This window comes from Pseudophryne corroboree, chromosome 12 (assembly GCF_028390025.1).
Source record: "Pseudophryne corroboree isolate aPseCor3 chromosome 12, aPseCor3.hap2, whole genome shotgun sequence".
NCBI lineage: Eukaryota > Metazoa > Chordata > Amphibia > Anura > Myobatrachidae > Pseudophryne > Pseudophryne corroboree.
The window spans coordinates 168,962,481-168,987,738 of NC_086455.1; the positions used below are offsets into that span (position 1 = coordinate 168,962,481).

The 25,258-nt window shown below is 49.6% G+C and overlaps 1 protein-coding gene across 3 annotated transcripts in view; it reads right to left on the reverse strand.

Annotated features, from left to right (window-relative positions):
* Positions 1–25,258, reverse strand: part of SLC24A4 (solute carrier family 24 member 4) — a 160,419-nt gene that overhangs the window by 90,226 nt on the left and 44,935 nt on the right. The window lies entirely within an intron of this gene.

Here is a 25,258-nt window from a genome sequence, read left to right on the forward strand (position 1 = left end):
ATTATCTTACTCATTTACGGGCGGCACGTTGTGCCCGGAGTGAGGGGGCAGCGGATGCTTGAAATGAAATTAAGATCGGTGTTGCTGGGCTGTGCTGCGATAAGCCACGGAATATTCCAAGCTGTCAGAACTCAGCGGGCTCTAAATAATTGATGGCTGCCGTCCGCAAACGTCTCTCCCTTGAAATACAAATGAGATTGGCGGCGCCACCGCTCTGCGACGCAGGAGATTCATTTCACCTGAAGCCTGGCCGGCTGCTGTGATCTATCTGCAGGGAGAGTTCCTGAACGTTCACAGGCAGAAACGGTGCAGTACATCTCCCACGCTGATACACGCACAGCATCACAATCTTATGGCAGCCTTTCCTCTGCTTCCCGGCTGCAGGCGGGCTGTACAGGAGGCTGCATACAGCGCAACATCACTGGAGACGCAACCACAAGACCGTCTGCCCAGCGTGCACCCGTGTGCAGCGCTGACCACACAATGCAGGGGCGCTGCTTAGCACGTGTAAGCATACATGTTATGCTGTATGTAATATATGTGCTGGCAGGTTATCCCGGGGATCGCCAGCGCTGTGTGTATTAAGCTGCGCGCGGCACCCGGGACTCAGCATTAGGCGTCTCTTCTCCTAAGTCCGCCCCCGGCAGCGTGGTGGACTAATGGGGGCGTGGCCGGCAGCAATGGGGGCATGACCGGCGGGGAAATTGGGCAGTCCGGGGGCGTGGCAGCACAAACGCGTCACCGTGGCCCTGCCCCCCACTAGACAGTGCTGAGAAAACTGGCACTAAATAGCAGGGGGCGGAGCTATGATGACGTGATTCAGCGCGAATCGCGTCATCATATCCACCTTGGACCGCCCACTTGTTCTCTGATGTGAGCGGCCGAGAGGGGGTGAGGTGCGGGGGGCTGCCTGCCTGGGAAAGCGGCAGGCTTTCCCACCTTTCCGGGGGGGGGGGGGGGGGGCGGGAGGAACACCCGATTTTCGGAAGCCTCCCGGCCATTACGGGAGCGTAGGCAAGTGTAGTCCCAAGTGCCGCACGGTCCTGCTGATCCCCGGTACATATATTACACACAGCATAACACGTAAGTTTATTTGTACCAAGCTCCCCCCCCCACCCCCACCCTGCACTGTGTGGTCGGCGCTGCAGTCGATGCCGACCGCAACCATGATTACCGTCACCCTATGCTTGGTGCAAGAAATACGTCAGAAACCGGCTTCCCCCCCGTATGTATGGCTCAGAATCATATGCAATGTACCAGGCTCTGCATTGTATCAGACTTATTACATTAGGCTCTGCGCCATACCAGGCTTGTGATCATAGGCTCTGCACTGTGTCAGGCTACCCAGAATAAGCTCTGCATGGTCGCAACACTAGTCTCTGCATTCGGGATCCGGTCAGGATCCCGGCAGTTGAAATATAGATGCAGGAATCTCAACACTGCTCGGAATGCCGGCGCTGGCGTACAGACTAGAATCTCAATCCCGCACCAGAATCCCGACCGCCGGGATCCTAAATGACTGTTTGCTGGGCCGCCAGGAGGTAAAACGCAGAGTTAGATTAGGGTTAGGCTGCAGGGAAGGGGAGGTTAGGGCTAGGCAGAGGGGAGGTTAGGTTTAGGCAGAGGGGGGAGGATTAGGGTTAGGCAGAGGGGAGGTTAGGGCTAGGCAGAGGGGAGGTTAGGGCTAGGCAGAGGGGAGGTTAGGGCTAGGCAGAGGGGCGAGGGTTAGGGCTAGGCAGAGGGGAGGTTAGGTTTAGGCAGAGGGGGGAGGATTAGGGTTAGGCAGAGGGGAGGTTAGTTTTAGGTAGCGTGGGGAGGGTTAGGGCTAGGCAGAGGGGAGGTTAGGTTTAGGCAGAGGGGGGAGGGTTAGGGCTAGGCAGAGGGGAGGTTAGGTTTAGGCAGAGGGGGGAGGATTAGGGTTAGGCAGAGGGGAGGTCAGTTTTAGGTAGCGTGGGGAGGGTTAGGGCTAGGCAGAGGGGAGGTTAGGGCTAGGCAGAGGGGAGGTTAGGGCTAGGCAGAGGGGCGAGGGTTAGGGCTAGGCAGAGGGGAGGTTAGGGCTAGGCAGAGGGGAGGTTAGGGCTAGGCAGAGGGGCGAGGGTTAGGGCTAGGCAGAGGGGAGGTTAGGTTTAGGCAGAGGGGGGAGGATTAGGGTTAGGCAGAGGGGAGGTTAGTTTTAGGTAGCGTGGGGAGGGTTAGGGCTAGGCAGAGGGGAGGTTAGGTTTAGGCAGAGGGGGGAGGGTTAGGGCTAGGCAGAGGGGAGGTTAGGTTTAGGCAGAGGGGGGAGGATTAGGGTTAGGCAGAGGGGAGGTCAGTTTTAGATAGCGTGGGGAGGGTTAGGGCTAGGCAGAGGGGAGGTTAGGGCTAGGCAGAGGGGAGGTTAGGGCTAGGCAGAGGGGCGAGGGTTAGGGCTAGGCAGAGGGGAGGTTAGGGTTAGGCTGCAGGGAGGGGAGGTTAGGGCTAGGCTGAAGGGAGGTTAGGGCTAGGCTGCAGGGGGAGGGTTAGGGTTAGGCTGCAGGGAGGGGAGGGTTAGGGCTAGGCAGAGGGGAGGTTAGGGCTAGGCAGAGGGGAGGTTAGGGCTAGGCAGAGGGGCGAGGATTAGGGCTAGGCAGAGGGGAGGTTAGGGTTAGGCTGCAGGGGGGGGAGGTTAGGGCTAGGCAGAGGGGAGGTTAAGGTTAGGCTGTGGGGAGAGGGTTAGGTTTAGGCTGCAGGGAGGGAAGGTTAGGGTAACACTCCCGGGGAGGGATGGTGTTTGACTGCGAGAGGGAGGGGGGCAGGTTTGGGCACCACCAGGGAGGGTTAGGGTTGGGGGGGGGGGGGGGGGGGGTAGGGATGGGGGGTTAGGTTTAGGCTGCAAGTGGGTTAGGGGCACATTGGGGAAAGGTAAGTATACTTACCTTGTCGCTGTCGAGATTCTCGTCATCGTGATGCCGTGGTAAGTATTCTGATCACTGGCATCCCAACCGCCTCAACCCCTGCATTCTACCAGACTGAGCACAATGCGCACTGCACTAGGCACACCAAAACAACTCTGCATTGTACCAGACTCAACACAATGGGCTTTGCAATGTTCCAGAAGGGCCGTTTTTCTTATGGGCTCAAGGGGATGTTGCCCAAGGGACCCAGGAGTATAAGGGCCCTGGGCTGATAACTGAAGGTCTCCTTTTTCTAGAACTGCCAAGTTTTTGAAAATCGGCCCTGGGGAACCGGAAATATCAGACATCAAATCAGTGGTCCCCATCTGAGCCTGTTTATTCCTCTTCCAGCCAGATATCTCAAGTTCTGTCTGACTTAGAGTTCTCATGAGGGTATACACCAAATGCTGGGACTCTCCCCTTTTGGTGGACACTGGCAGTTTGTCTCTACTATGCCCAGAACCAGAGATATCAGCCTTCCAGCAGCCGGTCTCTACTCCAGTTACACACGCCTGGGATGCAGCTTTATATTGTCGTCAGTGGATTGCTCTGGCTCCTGAACCCTGATCCCCAAGTCTCCAGCACCTCCTGACAGGTGTCCCCAGCACCTCCTGAAAGGTGTCCCCAGCACCTCCTGAAAGGTGTCCCCAGTACCTCCTGAAAGATGGGACTCTCTAGTTTTTATCCCATTGAAAGCTAAGAAATATATTTTCAGGAACTGGAGATATCTGCAGTCAGGGAAGCTGCCCTCCCACCAGAAAATGATGAATATTAAGCCCACTCCACTATCCACCCCTCCCCTACGTATTACACACCCCCTACCACCCTGGAAGTCATGTACCGGGGCCCATTCATTCAGCCCAATGCCCCTTCTACAGTTTAGTGTTCTCTCTCCCGCCCCATCTCCCACCATCTGTGCAGTAAAGGAGTGGGTGGTCTTCTGTTTGCCGGCGGTCGGGCTCCCGGCGCTCAGTATACCGGCGCCGGGAGCCCGACAGCCGGAATACCGACAATTATTTTCCCTCGTGGGGGTCCACGACCCCCATAGAGGGAGAATAAAATAGTGTGGCGCGCGTAGCGCGCCACCGTGCCCGTAGCGTGGCGAGCGCAGCGAGCCCGCAAGGGGCTCATTTGCGCTCGCCAAGCTGTCGGTAAGCCGGCGGTCGGGCTCCCGGCGCCGGGATGCTGGTCGCCGGGAGCCCGACCGCCGGCCAGCCGTAGTGAACCCTAAAGGAGTAATTATCAGAAATTACTGCTCCAGGTCCTACATGCTGAGCGGAAGATAGAACAGCCCCTACCGCCCGCGGGGCATCAATGCTGCCGCTGATAGCGCCCCCCCCACCCCTACCGCTGGAGGATGGGTAGGGGGCCCAATGCATTGTTGTGCCCAGGAGCCTACACTGCTGTTAAAGCCCTGTTTCCAGGCACACTAAAATAAGCTCTGCACTGTACTAGGCACACTACATTGAGCTCTGCACTGTACTAGGCTAATCAGAATAAGCTCTGCACTGTACTAGGCACACTACATTGAGCTCTGCACTGTACTAGGCTAATCAGAATAAGCTCTGCACTGTACTAGGCACACTACATTGCGCTCTGCACTGTACTAGGCTAATCAGAATAAGCTCTGCATCGGGTTCACCAGAACAGACTGCACTGTACCAGAATCACCATAGGCTCTTCATTGTGACCGGCTCACCACAGAAAGCTCCACATAATAGGCCTTATTCAGAGTTGAACGTAGCCCCCGCATTCAGAGGGTCTGCGCACACGCAGCGGCCATAGTGCTCGTGCACGACCGTTCACAGAAGGATGCGATCGCATGGCGATTGACAGGCGGCGGGTGTCCAGGGGTGGCGACATGGCAATGGGATTGGGAAATGCAGGGTAATGCGTGGAAACATGGCGGCGGTGCCCAGGCAGGGGTCGACCTCTATTCAATGCATTCACAATTGAATTGCGAACGCATCACTGGGCGGCGCCACACACGCTGGGCAGCCCCAGCATGTCAGTATATGGTCGCGAGAGCAAAATCTGTGACCAACTCTGAATAGCCCCCTACATCTGTCTCATTGGAGTTTTGCGATTGTGCACGCCCCGAAAACAGCCATGACACGCCTGCATTTTCTCAACCACTCCCCGCAAACGCCATGTGTACACCCACGAATGTCCGTAGCTTATCAATCTGCAATCGCATCCCAGTAAGATGTGATCACAGAGGAATCGCAAATCACAGGCGGCGCATGCGCAGACGGCTGATAGTCGTCCGATCTGCAATTTTGCAAGTGAAGCTGAATAAAGCCCTATATCTCCTTTTCTGCCATTCCGTGTACGCCTCACATTTACTTCTCAGTGTCAGCGTGACACATGTAATACGTTTATCATTCATCTAATAATTGAATATTATTGTTAGATATTTTTAAAGCACCGGCCCTTTAATACTCCATACTTGCAGTCAGATGTTGCACTTTGCAGAGGGGGAAAACCTCATGCAGGTGTTATAAGCCCTAGTAGCCAATCAGAGATGACCTCACATTAGTTACCATTGCCCTAGAAAGCTCAAAGCTAAAGCAGGACTGGTTGCTATGAGCTACAGCGTGCTGTGATATATCTTCTGTTCTCTATGTGGCCCTCATTACAGCAGTGACAGCAGCACAGCCGTGATTTAGAAGCCTGCTGCCACCTTTCCCCGGCTCATCAGAGCCATTTGTCAGCGCAGAGACCGCACACTACACGGATATTCCTCTTGTATCTGATTTACAGTATCTGCCCAGAGTTTTATGGACAGCGCTCGCACATAAAACTTCCCTAATAGGCAGCTGGTATTACTGGCGGCTTTATTCCCCACCTGTACATTCACAGTAGCACTATAAAAGGAGACAGGAATGGCCAGGGATTGGTTTGCTGTATCAAACGACTTTAATTACCTGCGACGCATGACCGCTATTACTTTCTCTGCCTAATCGCCCACACACAGCCCAATAACGCATTAGGAACCAGCTATTCCCTGAACGGTGAGACCAAGGGTGGATGGGACATTGTTTGGGTATACCGGGGACATACCCTATTTTGGTTGGAAATGTCAGATACACTGAGCTATAAGACACTTTGAGGGGTATCCAATTATCCACGATAACAGTAGTTGCGATCGTAGATCGTGTTATCACACCTATCTCATGAAAAATCGGCCTATCGCGGCCTGCGCCCTCATGTTTACCACACCTATCTTATTCCAAAAGGGCGATAACGGGAATTGCGCGATAATTCTAGCCGGTGCAAGGTAAGATAAGTATAGGTGGCCATAATAAAACTGTTTGGTGTCATTGGTTATATGCATTTTTTTGTTTTTTGTTTTAAATGTGGAAAAAATTATAGAAAGCCATTTTTTTCCCAGCAAAATAAATGTTCTCATTCAATTTAGGGTACATTAAAATGGGTATAAATATAGATTTGGGTCATTTTAGGGGACTTTAAAAAAAAAGTGGAAACAGACTGATTACTCCCACCTGTAAGCCTAACAACACTTGCCCCACTCATAAAGCCCCACAATATACCTGTCCCATACCTTGTACCCCAATTTCCATCACTTTGCATTTTTAGGTCCCAAACAGGACATGTCATTATTGGCTAATTAAAAATAAAAACTTCTAAGTGCCTAATTAGTCACTCAGGGGGGTGGCCCAGGGGTTCAGAAGCAAATCCCTACATTTTGAACCTTAAAATAGGAATTTTGCACGGCTTATCTATCCCCTGCTCAGAGATGGGGAAGAGAAAGCCGCGATAAGTCCTACCGAGACTTATCGCCGATAACTTAACGCTGCTAATAGGATACCGAATTATCGCGGTTGCGATCATTTATCGCAAAACCACGATATTGCAGCTAATTGGATATCCAGCTAATTGGATACCCCCCTTTAGAAGAGATGTATCGAACCTTTATGAGAGATAAAGTAGAGAAGTTCCCATAGTAACCAATCAGCTTATAACTGTAATTTATATAGCACAATCTATAAAATGACAAACTGATTGTCCAATATGTCCCAGTGAATTGATAAGCAGCTCTGCAAGTTCACTTTACAGGGCCTACCAGCCAGGCCATTGCCAGGCAGCTGCCCAGGACCTCACAATTCTAGGGGCCTCCGAGCAGGAGCGGGTGGTGGTCACACAATCAGAGTGGTGAGGCAGCATTCTCTACCTGCGTCCCAGCCTGCAGCCAGACAGTGAATGGCCGTCAGCATGTTGATTGGTGGATGGCTGGAGCTATCCATCAATCAGAGTAATGACAGCCTTTCACTGTATGCATGTGGAGAGACGGCGCGGGACTGCAGGAGGGGCAGGTTATGTTTATTTATTGGTTCCCATGAATGGATGGATAGAGGCCTAAGTGCATTGCTATGCCCAGGTCCTACAATGCTGTTAAGACCGCTATGCCTACCCGGGGCATAGCAAGAACTTTGTGGTCCCCATAGCAACATTTTAAAGCAGCCCCAACCTCCTTCCAGAGAGACCTCTTTTATGCATCATAATAGGGCACTAGTACATTTTATGAATGATAGTGGTGCCCTAGTTCATGTTATGCCCCATAGTACTGCCCTATTTCACATTATACCCAACAGTACACCCAGTTCATATCATGCCATATTACAGTGCCCCAAGTTAACAATATACCATATTGCACTGCAGCCAGTATACATGCCACACAGTGCCCCAGTTCACCTTATACCACATAGTTGCTTAGCTGCCAATTCTGGAAACCTAGTAGACAACTTTATGACCTGGGTGCAGTTGACTATGGCTCCAGAGGTGGGCCCCCTAAGCCTCTGGGCCCCTTAGCAATGGCACTTCCTGCACCCACTATAGCTACGTTCATGGGGCCTACTTATCAATAGTCCCCTTTCATTGGCCAGATAAAAATGTAATAAAAAAAAAAAAAATTAATTGTCCCAAATTAATAAATAAATAAAAACTACAGCGGTGCTCAGTTGCCCTGGGAATACTGGTCCAGCAAGGTATGGATTTACTTACCCCTTTGCCAGGCCTATCCTTGCCGAGTGTCAGCTTGAAATGTTTGGCCTTTCAGTTCCACTAATATAACCAATAAATAGTAAAAAAAATTTAAATAGATAAATATTATTACCAAAAATAAAATATTTTAAAAGACTAAACTTAGAAAAATGTTTTATTCAAACTGTACAGTATTATTATTATTATTATTATTATATTGCACAGTCATTGCTATCTCGAGATCATAACAACAGTACAGGAACCGTACTGCAGTACAAATAGCGTTGCAGTACCTGTTTTTACTTCCAAATGCAAATAATAGTTATTTTCACCCATGGTGGACGCACCAACCCTCTTGTAAAATACCACGTTACTGAAAACCAGCCTTCTGTTGCCTAAAACACTTCCTCAGTGAAGTAGGGGAAGTGTGTTAGTTGCGATTTAGTTGCTCAACAATGCAATTTGCGGTAAAACGTGCCATTGGAGCTGCAATGAAACACTTTGCACCACCAAGCCCACGCAGCTCCCGCTCGGATGTTCCCTCCGAGATTTCCACTTTGACAGAGTATACAGCTACCAATCAGGAATGACTGTAAATTTTGTGTAAAAAAAAATACGCTAAATTATGACTTAACTGTATGCAAAGATCCGATTTACGTAAAAAAATATATTGTATGAATGTTTTACATTTTTTTGGGCTTAGTTACACTGTAGGTCAATAATCAAGAACCTCGTAAATTTACTTCTTATGTATTAATAGATGCCTCATAAATGGAGTTTTAAAATAAGCATCAGTTTTGCATTTTGTTCCACTGTACAGATGTAAAACACGGAATCGTTTAACACGCAAGTGCGTCCCACGGGTTTCCTGTTTAAAGCTGCTCGCCTTTATATCCGTGACAGTTACGACATCTCGCCTCTTTTAAATGGCTGCGCAGGAAATTATGAGAGGGAGGGCCAATCAGCTTCATAAGATCACAGAGACTGAGAGTTCTGATTGGTTCTCCTGCTCACATCTCCTTCAGCCATGTCAGATAAACTGGGAGCCCCAAAATATATAGCTGCACTGAAAAACTACTTGGAGCCCAGTGAATGTCGTAGGTGGTAGCGTGATGAGGACACCAGGCCACAATCATTTGATGTAGTTTTATTGTTATATTGTTTATTATTATTATTATATCTTTGCCTGGTATCTGTAACAAAAGTGTCCTCCAATCACCCATTTTCTCAATTTCTGACTGATTGTCATGTCCTTGCCCTCTTGTAGCATTTACTGACCCATTCTCTGTTTCCCACTAGCCCCCTCTGTGTTTTCAACCACGTCCATACCAGCCAACAAACTCTATTGTGCCACTTTGTTCAAAACAGACGTTATGGGGTAAATTTACTAAGATGAGAGTTCTATTTATGGGGTTGCCCATAGCAACCAATCAGCTTCCAGGTATTATCTTCTAGAAGGTGCTAAATAAATGAGAAGCAGAAGCTGATTGGTTGCTATGGGCAACATCCCATCTTAAATAGAAATCCCATCTTAGTGAATTTACCCCTATGTGGGCAGTTATCGGTCTAGATGGGGCATTAATTTGTCCTATTGTTCACAAAGAAATGCTGTGAAGGATCCCTGTCTTTATATTCTTATTTTCCTGGGATAAGACAGGACTGGCGTGTTCTCTGTTCCACTTGCCATCACATACAAAATAAGGACAGGTGTAAAATGTTTAAATGGCTTTAAATATGGCGTGGGGGGGGGGGGGGGGGGTTACACTTTTAGAGGTGCATTTTTTGGGTTAAAAAAAAGATAATTTGATCATTACAATGTTGGTTCTTCTGAAACGAAATATTCAAAAAGGTCATGAACGCCAAAGACGTAGAAGCACGTTGCTCCCGATTGCTAAGACGGGAGGTGGAGAGTGAAGTCGGCTCACGGAGAAATGAACACTGCTAATCGGAGGCTCAGAACATGTCCCAGAGAGGCCTCATTTTCTCAGCAGAGATCAAAGCTTCTTGATACATCTTCGGAACGTTGTAGGCCAGCAGCTGCCCACTGGAGTGGCGCTACGGAAATGGGGGGGGGCAGCATTGTCTCAGCAGCGGAATCCACCTCTAAACACCTGTTCCGGGAATTCCACCACACATGGAAACCATATCAATATCACTATATACTCAGTAGCAGATCTTGCTACGGGCACGTAGGATTTTTGCCCCGGGCGCCACCGTCCGGAGCGCGCTGCCACCGTGGCAAGATCCGCTACTGGTGCCCCCCGGTGCTCGGTAGATGCGGCACTGTGCGGTGCGCGATGAAGTCATCGCACACCGCACTGCTGTGTGGGAGCAGCACATACACACTAGGGGTCATAATTGACCTCTAGTGTCTATGCTGTGCTATGGGAGAGACGTCATGACGTCTCTCCCTTAGATCAGAGGAGCGGCGCCGGCGGCTGGAGACGGAGGGCAGCAGCGGTCGGGAAACAGGAGCGGGGATGGTGAGTATTCATTTATTTTTCTTTATTTTTATAGCTGCGCAACTAGGGGGCACAACTCTACAGGGGGCACAGTACTGGGGGCACGGCGCAAATAGGGGGCACAACTCTACAGGGGGCACAGTACTGGGGGCACGATGCAAATAGGGGGCACAACTCTACAGGGGGCACGGCACATCTAGGGGGCACAACTCTACAGGGGGTTCAGTACTGCGGGCACGGCGCAACTAGGGGGCACAACTCTACAGGGGGTTCAGTACTGGGGGCACGGCGCAACTAGGGGGCACAACTCTACAGGGGGTTCAGTACTGGGGGCACGGCGCAACTAGGGGGCACAACTCTACAGGGGGCATAACTGACCACGCCCCTTCTTCGTTAAGCCATGCACCTTTTTTCGCCCGGGGCACCACAAAGTCTAGATCCGGCCCTGTATATACTAGAGATGAGCGGGTTCGGTTCCTCGGAATCCGAACCCGCCCGAACTTCAGGTTTTTTTACACGGGGCCGAGCGACTCGGATCTTCCCGCCTTGCTCGGTTAACCCGAGCGCGCCCGAACGTCATCATCCCGCTGTCGGATTCTCGCGAGGCTCGTATTCTATCGCGAGACTCGGATTCTATATAAGGAGCCGCGCGTCGCCGCCATTTTCACACGTGCATTGAGATTGATAGGGAGAGGACGTGGCTGGCGTCCTCTCCGTTTAGACTAGAGTACTAGAGAGAGACACAAATTTTGGGGAGCATATTATTAGGAGGAGTACTACTTGCTGCTGATAGTGTGACCAGTGACCACCAGTTTAATTAATCCGTTCTCTGCCTGAAAAAAAACGATACACAGTGTGACACAGTCACATACCATATCTGTGCTCAGCCCAGTGTGCTGCATCATATGTAATACTGTATATCATTATCTGACTGTGCTGAGTGCTCACTGCTCACACAGCTTAATTGTGGGGGAGACTGGGGAGCAGTTATAGCAGGAGTACATATTTTAAGTACAGTGCACACTTTTGCTGCCAGAGTGCCACTGCCAGTGTGACTGACCAGTGACCACTGACCACCAGTATTGTGATTGTCTGCTGACCACCAGTATATTGTGTGATTGTCTGCCTGAAAAAGTTAAACACTCGTCGTGTGGTGTTTTTATAAACGCATTCTGCAGACAGTGTCCAGCAGGTCCGTCATTACATAATATATACCTGTCCGGCTGCAGTACTAGTGTGATATATATATATTTTAATTTTATCTCATTATCATCCAGTCTATATTAGCAGCAGACACAGTACGGTAGTCCACGGCTGTAGCTACCTCTGTGTCGGCAGTCGCTCGTCCATCCATAATTGTATACCACCTACCCGTGTTTTTTTTTTTTTTCTATCTTCTTGATACTAGTAGCTTACTTTAGGAGTCTGCAGTGCTGAGTCTGACAGACAGTGTCCAGCAGGTCCGTCATTACATAATATATACCTGTCCGGCTGCAGTACTAGTGTGATATATATATATATTTTAATTTTATCTCATTATCATCCAGTCTATATTAGCAGCAGACACAGTACGGTAGTCCACGGCTGTAGCTACCTCTGTGTCGGCAGTCGCTCGTCATCCATAAGTATACTAGTATCCATCCATCTCCATTGTTTACCTGAGGTGCCTTTTAGTTGTGCCTATTAAAATATGGAGAACAAAAATGTTGAGGTTCCAAAAATAGGGAAAGATCAAGATCGACTTCCACCTCGTGCTGAAGCTGCTGCCACTAGTCATGGCCGAGACGATGAAATGCCAGCAACGTCGTCTGCCAAGGCCGATGCCCAATGTCATAGTACAGAGCATGTAAAATCCAAAACACCAAATATCAGTAAAAAAAGGACTCAAAAATCTAAAATAAAATTGTCGGAGGAGAAGCGTAAACTTGCCAATATGCCATTTACCACACGGAGTGGCAAGGAACGGCTGAGGCCCTGGCCTATGTTCATGGCTAGTGGTTCAGCTTCAGAGATTAATTGCCTCTTTTTTGGTGGGGGTCCAAACCAACCCGTCATTTCAGTCACAGTCGTGTGGCAGACCCTGTCACTGAAATGATGGGTTGGTTAAAGTGTGCATGTCCTGTTTATACAACATAAGGGTGGGTGGGAGAGCCCAAGGACAATTCCATCTTGCACCTCTTTTTTCTTTCATTTTTCTTTGCGTCATGTGCTGTTTGGGGAGTATTTTTTTGAAGGGCCATCCTGCGTGACACTGCAGTGCCACTCCTAGATGGGCCAGGTGTTTGTGTCGGCCACTAGGGTCGCTTATCTTACTCACACAGCTACCTCATTGCGCCTCTTTTTTTCTTTGCGTCATGTGCTGTTTGGGGAGTGTTTTTTGGAAGGGCCATCCTGCGTGACACTGCAGTGCCACTCCTAGATGGGCCAGGTGTTTGTGTCGGCCACTAGGGTCGCTTAGCTTACTCACACAGCTACCTCATTGCGCCTCTTTTTTTCTTTGCGTCATGTGCTGTTTGGGGAGTGTTTTTTGGAAGGGCCATCCTGCGTGACACTGCAGTGCCACTCCTAGATGGGCCAGGTGTTTGTGTCGGCCACTAGGGTCGCTTAGCTTAGTCATCCAGCGACCTCGGTGCAAATTTTAGGACTAAAAATAATATTGTGAGGTGTGAGGTGTTCAGAATAGACTGAAAATGAGTGGAAATTATGGTTTTTGAGGTTAATAATACTTTGGGATCAAAATGACCCCCAAATTCTATGATTTAAGCTGTTTTTTAGTGTTTTTTGAAAAAAACACCCGAATCCAAAACACACCCGAATCCGACAAAAAAAATTCGGTGAGGTTTTGCCAAAACGCGGTCGAACCCAAAACACGGCCGCGGAACCGAACCCAAAACCAAAACCCGAAAAATTTCAAGTGCACATCTCTAGTATATACTGCGCAAGTCTGTGTTGTTGTATATTCCATTGTGGACCTGGCTCTTGGCACGTAGTGGTTTCAGACACTGCTGAGCTAATGATCTAACCAGAATTTAATCATAAAACAAATCTCTAGTAACCGTTACATTTCATTTTAGAAACTGGTGAAGCCGCTGGATAATAATTCTGTTCTCAGCCTGTCAGCTGCGTCTCCTGGCACATGCAAAATTCATGAAGGTTCATCAGGGGCCAGTTTTAGCGTGCTAAGAAGAAGCTTTTCCTTCCCAAGGTTGGAGATGCAAGGCAGCAGACAGTGTTGGAGAACAAGGCGAGGCTCATTAGCAGGAGATACTCTGCATAATAATTAGGAATGGAGCTAGCCCTGGGAACCACAGTTATTACCAAAAGAACTTGTCTTTAAGTAATCTCAATTATGCAAATGCAAAACAATATGATGTATATATTAGCTGATGATGTATATAATACAGCTGTCTGTATTACAGAAGCATTGAAATAATAATAAAAAACCCACAGGGTTGAGACATAGGGGTAAATTTACTAAGATGGGAGTTCTATTTAAGATGGGATGTGGCCCATAGCAACCAATCAGATTACAGGTTTTATCTTCTAGAAGGTGCTAGATAAATGAGATGTAGAATCTGATTGGTTGCTATGGGCAACATCCCGTCTTAAATAGAACTCCCATCTTAGTAAATTTACCCCATAGTGTTATTTATAAATGTGCACCTACTTACCTGCTAATATATATATATATATATATATATATATATATATATATATATAGTATAAGTTTTAGCCAGGTGTGGAAAAAATGCTGCAAAGTTGTTACAAAAGCTTGGAGAACTAACCACAGATCTGTGGATGTACGCTTGCTCAAATCGTTCTGTCTCTTCATGTAATCCCAGACAAACTTCTAAGACTCCTTGTTCTTCTTTACGCTGAAGATAGTTCTTAATGACATTGGCTGTATTTTTGGGACAGCTGTCCTGCTGCAGAATGAATTTGGAGCCAATCAGATGCATCCCTGATGGTATCGTATGATGGATAAGTATCTGCCTGTATTTATAAGCACTGAAGCATAAAGAAACGGGCAACGTTGAGGACTGTAGATGCAGCGGTCAGCTAAGGAAAGTTGTGTATCAGATGAAAGATACATCATGCTTACTTCCCTTCGAAATCGGAAGCTGTGCAGCAGTTCCATTAGCTCAGAACTGGCAGAAACCAGTGGGACCCCGGTACACCCATCTATTGTTCGGAGAAGTCTGGCCAGAAGTGGTCTTGATGGAAGAATTGTGGCCAAAAAGCCATACCGTCAACGTGGAACAAAGGCCAAGCGACTCAACTATGCACGAAACATAGGAACTGGCGTGCAGATAATTGGCAGCTGGTGCTCTGGACTGATGAATCAAAATTTGATGTCTATAATGCTCCCTCTTCACCAGCAATCTACGAGTGTGCTCAGTCTAACTAATATAAGTAATTGCGAGTGGGTGTGGAGTATGGCAATTTGGTTGCCTGCCAGTGGCAAGCTCCCATTGGCTCACTGTGCTGTTCTCTGACATTGCCACTTCAGCAACAGTAGCTTCCACGCTATGGGATCCTACGATTTCCTCCTGGTGACCTCCATCCTCCATGTAGGTTTCTTTTTCCAGGGCCCTTCCAGCGGTGGCTCTCTCTGCAGGTGGGCACCTCTTCACACTACCCCCAGTTCCGACCTTAGCAGATGGATGGGAGACGGGGAAGCAACTTCTGCTCCCATCCAAGAATACTTAACTATTCTTCATAAAGCTCTGGAAGATTCTTGATTTTTTTGGGGTAGTCCCCCAGACCCCAGAAGAATGAGTATATCTCCTGAATCCCACCCAATTCCACAGGGAGGGGGCTGGGTCAATATGACGCAATTCAATGAGAATCACATCATATTAGCATTGTCCCCACAGACCGGCTGTCACAGTGTGCCGAAACCTTGAGCTCACTCACCGCTCATCTCCCAAGGTTCCTGTGGACTCTTCGCAGGAAAGGGGCCATCGGCACCTGCTGTGGTGACATGGTGACGGCCGGCGTTCCCTCCTGCTGGTGTCTCCTTCTATGGCGCGTCAACCGGCTGCAGCTACCACAGGGGCGCTTGCGCCAGCTTGTTTAAACCAGTCTACTGTCTGAGATTTTGGTTCCCAACATACTGGATCCACAATTATCCATAGGAAATGGAGTTACATTAACGCTCTGCAGAGAACTCCTGACACGGGTCCAGAAATCATCCAGGAAGTCTGTTCCCGCAAAGTACATACCAGACGCCCTGGTTTTCATTGGTCCATGAGCACACTTCGCATAGAAAGTTTCTGACTCAACAATTGCGTGTACAAGGGCATGGACCTAATCAGAAATGGTCTCCTGAGTACATCTGCACCATAATTACTGTTTGTTTGCCAGCAGGGTACCACAGATGTCTCAACAGCCCTGAGGGTATGGAGATAATACTGGGAGACGGCGACCCGCGGTCTATATGGAGGGGATGTGACCAATAAGATGCCATTGTAGGAGAATTGCATTATTTTAAACCTACCTCCTCCACATGGACCCATCAGTAGGGCTTAATGATTTTCCTCTACATCTCCTCTCCATGCTGTTCCCAGGAGAAGAAATAAAAAGTTGGCAAGTACTGGATGGATATGAAAACATTGTTTTGTGCCACTGGGTGTTTTAGGTGCTAAACCATGTCGGCCTAAGCAGTTATCGAGGTTCACCTAATGTAACGTCAACATTGATTATCATCTGGCTAAAGCAGCAGAGTCCGTGCTGACCCTTACAGGTTACTGCTTACAAGACACATTCTCCAGGAGACTGCAAAGCCTTGCTACAAATTGATCATGTTCTTAGCTGTGTCTAAGGAGGACAAAGCAGGGCTCTGTACCTTTATTGTATTCTCTTTCATGAATACAACCCCTCGGAATGTGCAGAGGTAATTTATTGTCCCTTACCGCCCCATTAGAAAATAGAGGACGGCTTCATTATGGGAGCTTTGATGTTTTTGAAAGAAAAAACAGCTAGTGTTTCCCCAAACCCTGATAATTGATGAGCTTCCTTGAAGTTGTCATTGGGAACTTTTATGTATCCTAACACGAGGTACATTTTGGGGAAAGCGTCAGCAGGCTATTACATAACAGGCATAAGACAGACTGAGGTTTGTGTTTTCAGCAATACTGTAAATCCCTGTGCTGCACATTGTTAGGCATATATTTTGTTAGAGGGCCTAAAATATTATTTTGGTTAATAAGTATAATTAATCCCAAGAGCTCGTTAACACAGGAGCAGTTAGGAAAATTACCAGCCTCCGTACTGTATTCAGGCTGCTCCCAGGAGAACGGTGGAGCTAATGGGACAAGTAAACTGTGACAGACTTTTTCTGCTCTGTGAGTGATGCCCAGCGGTCTACGAACAGCTTGTGCTACAGCTAATGTACTTGTTAAATGGAAGCACAGCCAGACAGAGCGCCGGAAACAGCTCAGCAACACTGCTGCCAAAACCACCCATCTAAAGGAAGGTAGAGGATAGCAAATGGGTCCACACAAACACTTAATAACAATAAAACCCATTCATCTACTGGATAAAGTACAGTAGCACTACAACTAGACATTTAAAAAAAAAGGAAAATAGGACACAGTAATCCCCACCACTCAGAGGAAAACAGCATCCAGGAACCAACGCCATCAACCAGAGATCGTAAGGTAGCTACCAACCCCACCAACCACAAGAGATCGGAAAGTAGCTACCAACCACACCAAACAGAGGAGCGCAGAAGGTCATCAACCAACCCCACCAATAAGAGTAAGTCAGAATGCAGCAACCAACTCCACCAGCTAGAGGAGAGAGGAATGCAGCAACCAACCCCACCAACCATAGCAGAGCTGAAGGTAACAACCAACCCCACCAGCCAGAGCAAAGCAAAAAGGTATCAACCAGCCCCACCAATCAGAGGAGTATGAAAGGTTGCAAACAAAACCACCATTTAGAGGAGAGCAGAAGGTAGCAACCAACCACACCAATCAGAGGTAGGAAGAACGCAACAACCAAGTCCACCAGCCAGAGAAAAGCAGAATGCAGCAACCAACGCCACCTACCAGAAGAGAGTAGAACAGAAGGTAGCAACCAACCACACTAATCAGAAAAGTTAGAATGCAGCAACCAACTACACCAACCACAGGAGAGTGGAATGCAGCAACCAATCCCAAAAACCAAGGGAGATCTAAAGGTAGCAATCAACCCCACCAATTAGAGAACAGCAGAAGGTAGCAAACAGCCCAGCCAATCAGAGGATAGCAGAAAGTAGCAACCAATCACTACCAACCAGAAGAGAGCAGAAGGTAGCAACCAACCACACCAATCAGAGGAAATCAGAATGCAGCAACCAACCCCACCAATCAGAGGAAAGAGGAACGAGGAACGCAACAACCAAGTCCACCAGCCAGAGAAAAGCAGAATGCGGCAACCAACCCCACCTACCAGAAAAGAGGTAAGCTCTACCAAGCAGAGGATTGGGAAGCAGAGCAATCAACCAACCAGAGGAGAGCAAAACTCCACCAGCCAGAATGGAGGGGTATGCAGCAACCAAACCTTCAAACCAGAGGACATTGCAGCAAACAAACTGACCATTAATAGAAGAGGATGACACATGGGGGGTCATTCCGAGTGGGTCTGGGACTCAGGATAGACAGCAAAAAGGTCGACAAACCTTAGGTCGACGCCAATTGGTCGACACACCTTAGGTCGACATGGACAAAAGGTCGACATGGGCAAAAGGTCAACAGGAACAAGGTCGACATGGAAAAAGGTCGACATGAGTTTTTTGTGTTTTTTTGGTGTCGTTTTCTTCGTAGAGTGACCGGGAACCCCAATTAGTGCACCGCGTCCCCTCGCATGGCTCGCCATGCTTCAGGCATGGTGCCTTCGCTCCGCTACCGCTTCGCTCGGCACAGATTACCGTTCCAATCGTAGTCCACGTGGATCGTTAAGTATGAAAAGGTTCCAAAAAAGAAAAAAATCGTGAAAAACTCATGTTGACCTTTTGTCCATGTCGACCTTGTTCCTGTCGACCTTTTGTCCATGTCGACCTTTTGTCCATGTCGACCTAAGGTTTGTCGACCAATTGGCGTCGACCTGAGGTTTGTCGACCTTTTTGCTGTCGATCTGGAGTCCGGATACCATTCCGAGTTGTTCGCTCGTTGCCGATTTTCGCGACGGAGCGATTAAGGCAAAAATGCGCATGCGCATGGTACGCAGCGCGCATGCGCTAAGTATTTTAGCACAAAACTTAGTAGATTTACTCGCGTCTGAACAAAGAATTTTCATTGTTGAAGTGATTGGAGTATGATTGACAGGAAGTGGGTGTTTCTGGGCGGAAACTGACCGTTTTCTGGGAGTGTGCGGAAAAACGCAGGCGTGCCAGGATAAAACGCGGGAGTGTCTGGAGAAACGGGGGAGTGGCTGGCCGAACGCAGGGCGTGTTTGTGACGTCAAACCAGGAACGAAACGGGCTGAGCTGATCGCAGTGTAGGAGTAAGTCTCAAGCTACTCAGAAACTGCTAAGAATTATTTATTCGCTATTCTGCTAAACTAAAATACACTCTCAGAGGGCGGCGGCCTAGCGTGTGCAATGCTGCTAAAAGCGGCTAGCGAGCGAACAACTCGGAATGAGGGCCATAATACCAGAAGGAACTCCCATATACTAAGACAGGCATTAGTCCAAGTACAAGAAGACACTGTGTAACTGCCATCCAGAAATATATAGCATATAATTCAGAATCTGGTGGTTCTAATACATATGTCACTGCATGGAGGCTCATGCTCAGCTCCTCATAGTTAATGAAGTGCAGAGGCTATTAATCAGTGTCCATTACTCTATACAATACAGAGCTGACTGGGGGAGGCCAGTATACAAACCAGACGAGGTATACTATAGATGGCTAATTCCCTGGAGACTGGTGTACTATCCATAGCCATCGATGGTCGATCGCTAACCTGATTCCTGAACAATGGGCTTGATTCAGAGATGGCCGCGGTGGTCCTGTGACAGAGGTTGCAGAGAGGATTTATTTGCAAAGTGATAGACAGCAATGAACCATTAGTTAGAGGTAATGGTGCAGTGACTCCATTCCCTTGCTGTAACTAGACATTTTAGCGATGTGTGCAAGAGACGGCATCGGCGCCCCAAACCCCCTTATATAAAGTAGGGGCAGTGTGCGCCATAGGCGTGGGAAAAAATATATAGGGGTGTGGTCACAAAATAATACCAATTCATATTACGGTGCACAGTAGTCTCCATTATTCAAATTACGCCGCACAGTAGCGCCACTACACCAGGTAGAGCCCCTTTTACACATTACGGCAGACAGATAGACAGACAGACAGAGTAGATGATAGATACTTACTGTCTCTCTGCTGGCTCAGGCAGTCAGACTCCTTGATGTAGCAGCTGCTGGCAAATTCCGGGCAGGGGAGGAGGAGGAAGAGGAGGGAGGGGCACTCGGGAGCCAAAGCAGCGCACTGTAATTATTTGCGGCGGCGCTGCAGCTGTCCCTCTCTTTCCACATTGGCTGGCCGCCGTTGCTGTGGATGCTGGGATGAGGGGAGCGCATACCAGCATTCACAGCGGCGGCAGCCAGCCTATGTGGAAGGAGAGGGACAGCTGCATTGGCACCGCCACCAATTATAGTGCGCTGCTGCGGCTCCCTCCTCCCCTACCCCCGGAGACGCTGCTCCTCTCCTCGCATACGCAGGCGGCTTGTAATGAGTCAATTTGACTCATTACAATGCCACAGACTAAAGTCCCCTTGGAACGGGGATGCTGCCAGTTGCGCCCTCAAGGCGACTGCGCTGTGTGCCAGGTGTAGTTACGTCCCCCGGGGGGGTAGTTGAGAGGCTCCTGTACCCGCGGCCCTGCTTAGCAGAGCAGTGGCGAATAGACGCTGTGCGCATGCACCTAGCGTTTATTCACGAGACAGAGGGACTGGGGGCATGCCAGCTGCTGACCATGCCTCCCCTGTGACGAAAACGGGGAGGCGTGACAGGAGGTTGCGGTGTTGCCACAAAGCCACGCCCCTTTTTCCATAGGCCAAGACCCCTTTTTCAGGCGGGCCCGGCTTCACCGCACAGAAAGGAACCGCATAGAAGATTCTAAATGTTGGGAGGTATGCGTTTCCCAATACATCTCAATCACAGCTGCACCTCTGTGCGTCAACACCATGGGCCCCAACATGCAGAAGAAAAAAAATGTAATCAGGCCATACAGTATATATATAAGGCGCCCATAATTTTATTGCGATTGACATAAACACTTCTTTAAGCTAGCTTATCACTAAAATAAAGGACACACTAAAATAACGACACGGACACGGTTAGCTGTAGTTAAAGGCCAGACGATATTTATTGATCGCTGACCTGTTCTTTAAACTATAATTGTAATTGAATTGATTTTATATTGGAGGATGGCAACAGGACCAGTCGCTACCAGACACCAGCTCCGGTCCGTTGGATGAAATCCAACCACCAAGGAGGGGAGTACACCAAACCCCGCCTCCTCCCTGCATAACCCGCATTGTGCAGGCCTCACCCCTCTTTTCTCTGGCAAACGTTCGGTTACCGCAGGGGAACGTCTAAATGTCCAACCGCAAGAAAAGGACACACCTGCCGTCCTTATAAAAGAGGGTGCCCCACAATGACCACTTATGCCCATCTGACCGCTGGTTGGTAGCGACTTCCCGCCAGTCTGGCTGTCAATAGCCCACCGAGAAAAACAAGATGTAGGAAAATTAAAAGAACATAAAATTATGGTCAGGGCGGGCGGGAGGGCATTCCAAAATGGCAAGAGGAAGTCTGAGTCATATGACCATGGCTTATATATTATTCCAAGACCAACCCCTACCCTCTTGATGGACAGCCCTATAATCCTATAGGAAAAATACCCAAGAACACACTGCTCTGCCTAGCAACTGCTTAGTCACCAACAACCAATCACAAAAACTTGGACTCTTATATGGCTTCAGGCTTATGCAGCCTTCAGCTTATCTAAGGCGCCCATAATTTTATTGCGATTGACATAAACACTTCTTTAAGCTAGCTTATCACTAAAATAAAGGACACACTAAAATAACGACACGGACACGGTTAGCTGTAGTTAAAGGCCAGACGATATTTATTGATCGCTGACCTGTTCTTTAAACTATAATTGTAATTGAATTGATTTTATATTGGAGGATGGCAACAGGACCAGTCGCTACCAGACACCAGCTCCGGTCCGTTGGATGAAATCCAACCACCAAGGAGGGGAGTACACCAAACCCCGCCTCCTCCCTGCATAACCCGCATTGTGCAGGCCTCACCCCTCTTTTCTCTGGCAAACGTTCGGTTACCGCAGGGGAACGTCTAAATGTCCAACCGCAAGAAAAGGACACACCTGCCGTCCTTATAAAAGAGGGTGCCCCACAATGACCACTTATGCCCATCTGACCGCTGGTTGGTAGCGACTTCCCGCCACAGAGGTTTAACAAACCGCCCCGCCATCCAAACCAATAGAAACCAGGAAAGGAGAAAGCTAACTAAAAGGACCAGAACCCCCGGTAAGACAAAACCTGCAAAATTTCAGCCGGAGAAGACGAAACGCCTTCCCCCCTTGTCGAAACTGCGGCTGACGCAGTACCCGCAGAGGATGCCTGACCACCTAAAAGCCGTAACCCAAAACCTCAGTTGTCCTATGCCCAAGTAATGCCCTGCCGCCCAAAATGTAAGAGTGGCCAAACCAGCCATTCCCATTCAACCTTTGACGGCTGCAAAAGAAAAACACCCTGAAACCATCACTGACAGACATCACATAGAAAACCAAGTGACATATAGCAGAACTAACCCAAGTGAAGGAGAAAACTCAAAAAACCTCCCGTGGACCTTTGATGAGCCAATTGTAATTAGGCCCCCTCGGAGGAAAATTTAAAAATTCACTTCACACCCTCGATTCCTGAACACTACTTGTTCAAAAACCGACGGGTAAACAAGTTTTTGGGTTAGCACAACAGGCACCACTAAACATTATCCACATGCAGAAAGCTTATAGTAAGCCTCCCTCCACGGAGCACCTCCTGAATAGCTGCCGTGGAGGACACTGTGGCTGCCGCACGGTAGCCACCCCCATCCGCAAGGAATAGGACCCAAAAAGTATAACTCCAACGGCCCACGTCCTGCATCGCCGCCATGGAGGAACCTGTGGCTTCCGCATGGTAGCCAGCCCCATCCGTAAGAAATAGGACCTAAGAAGTATATCTCTAATGAAACCACCCCTTGAATAGCTGCCGAGGGGGACCCTATGTCTGCCGCACGGCAGTCACCCCCCCTCCACAAGGAATGGATCTAAAAAAACAAAAACAAAATTTAATAATATATATATATATATATATATACCTCCAGCAGACCCCTTCCTGAATAGCTGCCGCGGTGGACCCCGTGGCTGCCGCATGGTAGCCACCCCCTTCCGCAAGGAATAGGCCTAAGAAGTACACCCCCAACGCCCCAGGTCCTGGACCGCTGCCGTGGGGGACCCTGAGACTGCCGCCCAGCAGCCACCCCAATCCAAAGGAACAGGACCTATAAGGAGTAAACCTCCAAATCCCCAGCTCCTGAACAACCGCCGGGGAGGACCCTGTGGTTGCCGCCTGGTAGACTCCCCCCTCTGCAAGGAACAGGACCTAAAAGGTATACCTCCAACGTCCCAGCCCTGGAACCGCTGCCGAGGGGGACCCCGCGGCCGCCGCATAGCAGCCACCCCAATCGGCCAGGAAACAGGACCTGCGACAAGCATCCCCCCCAGCGACCCTGCTCCCGAAACCGCTGCCGTGGAGAACCCTGTGGCTGCCGCATGGTCAGCCTCCCCAGTCCGCCGGGGATAGGACCTAATATAAGCACACCCCAAAAAGCTCTGCTCCTCAACAGTTGCCGAGGATGACCCTGAGTCTGCCGCAAGGTAGCCACCCCAAACCGCAAGGAATAGGACCTAAGAAGTATACCCCCAATGGCTCAGCTCCTGAATAGCTGCTGTGGAGGCCCCTGTGGCTGCCAAATTGCAGCCTCCCCCATCCGTAAGGAATAGGACCCAAGCAGTATACCGCCAATGGGCCAGCACCTGAACAGCCGCCGTGGTGGACCCTGTGGTTGCCGCATGGCCAGCGGCCCCATTCCGCAAGGAATGGGTACCGAACCCAAACACAGCAGCAACCCTGTAACTTAGTGAGATAACCAGCGAGCGCCTGTATCAGCAATTAGTCGCCCCCTCGGAGGCCCATCCATACTCCTGCGCCATTCGCAGTGGGCTGACACCAACAACCTCCTGGGCCTCCAAGGACACCCAGCGACCCCCAGCTGCTTGATCCGATTTGGATCACACCATCCTGCCGAGCAACAGACCACCCTGTAAACCGCGTTACCGATAAAGGTCCCGGCATCCCGAACTGCCTGCCGCTCGCCACCCTTCGCTCACCCGCAAAAACCAGAAGAAAGCCAAAGCAAAAGCTAATCTAAACCGGGGCCACCTCCCACATCAGCTTGGCGACAGGAGTCAGCACACCCAGCAACTCTGCCAAAATTTGCCACGTGGCAGGCCTAAATGTGTCCGCAGGCGCGGGGCGCACCCTAGCCCCCACCCCAAAGTGCTAACGAAAGACCAGGAGGGGTCCACCAGCCTGCGCAGTTTAGAACGGAAGCAAATGCCCGCAAAGGCAGGATACATGGCCGCCTAGGACCCCCCTCCCAAATAATGCTCGAACGGGAAGACCAGCACACCATCTACCAGGGACACACCGCTGTAACCAACCTACTGAAAGAAACCCGGGATGCAGCAGATGCCCTAAACGAGGAAGGAGCCAACGCATGACCTGTCCGAGTAGCCGACCAGCCTGGACAATCCAAACGCCAGAAGACGGGCATGAGGAAACCTTATGACTTTCCCCCCCCGGAACCCAGTCGCGGCACTCATCAAACTGCAAAGGGACAAAGCATCAAGCCAACCCATTCCGACTCCGGGCGCGCAATGGTCAAACTGCGCCGCAAGCCGGCAAACAGATGCCGTAACAGTCGCAAAGCCTAGGGGGACCGGAGGGAACCAGGAGGAGGCCCGAAAAACCTCCCCGTAACAAGCCTATAGGACTGAAGACCGAATCCCCGAAAACATCTCTGATCTCGCTGGAAGGGAAAATGCGTGAAGCTGCTTACCTGACCCCGCAGCGTCCCACATGTTCCCTGCAAACTATGCCACCCATGGGGATAAACCTGCTCGTAACAAAGGGGGGTGAACTGAACGATGACTGACCCGCTAAAACCCACTTCGCGTTGCCCTTAGCAGTGGTCAAAACCCAAAGTGTCGGCAACTTGTCAGCGGGGAGGCGTTAGCAACCCGCCATCGTGCCCAGTGCCAACCCTTGCAAACTCAGGCAACCGTTAGGGCCCTAGCAGCGCACCGGGGCAACGGGAAACACCCCGGACCCCGAACAAGACCTGTCAACCTACAGAAGGATAGCTGCAAACCGAAATGCCTCCCAGACCTATGCAGAGAAAATAGTCCCGGTAGCGAGCCACACCGGAGACGGACAGTATGCACCAACGCAGGACAGTGCCGCATTTCTCAAAGAGGCACGTGAGACAGAAAACCCCAGGGACACACCCCGTCCACAGAAAACTGGCACCTAATCGAGGCCCGAAAAATTGCAGGGGATATGGGCGCAGGGGAAGAGGCCCAACGTATGACTTAGCCAAAAGGGGGGTACCCAGCCCATAGCCTGAAACAAAACGCAGAGTCCCTAAAAGACTAGCACTCTCTTCGCGCACGGTATCGGAAACGGAGCATGAAAAGAAAACCCTGTGAGGATAAGACAAATGCCCAAGCCGGTTCTGCGCCCACCTTCCGCCGGA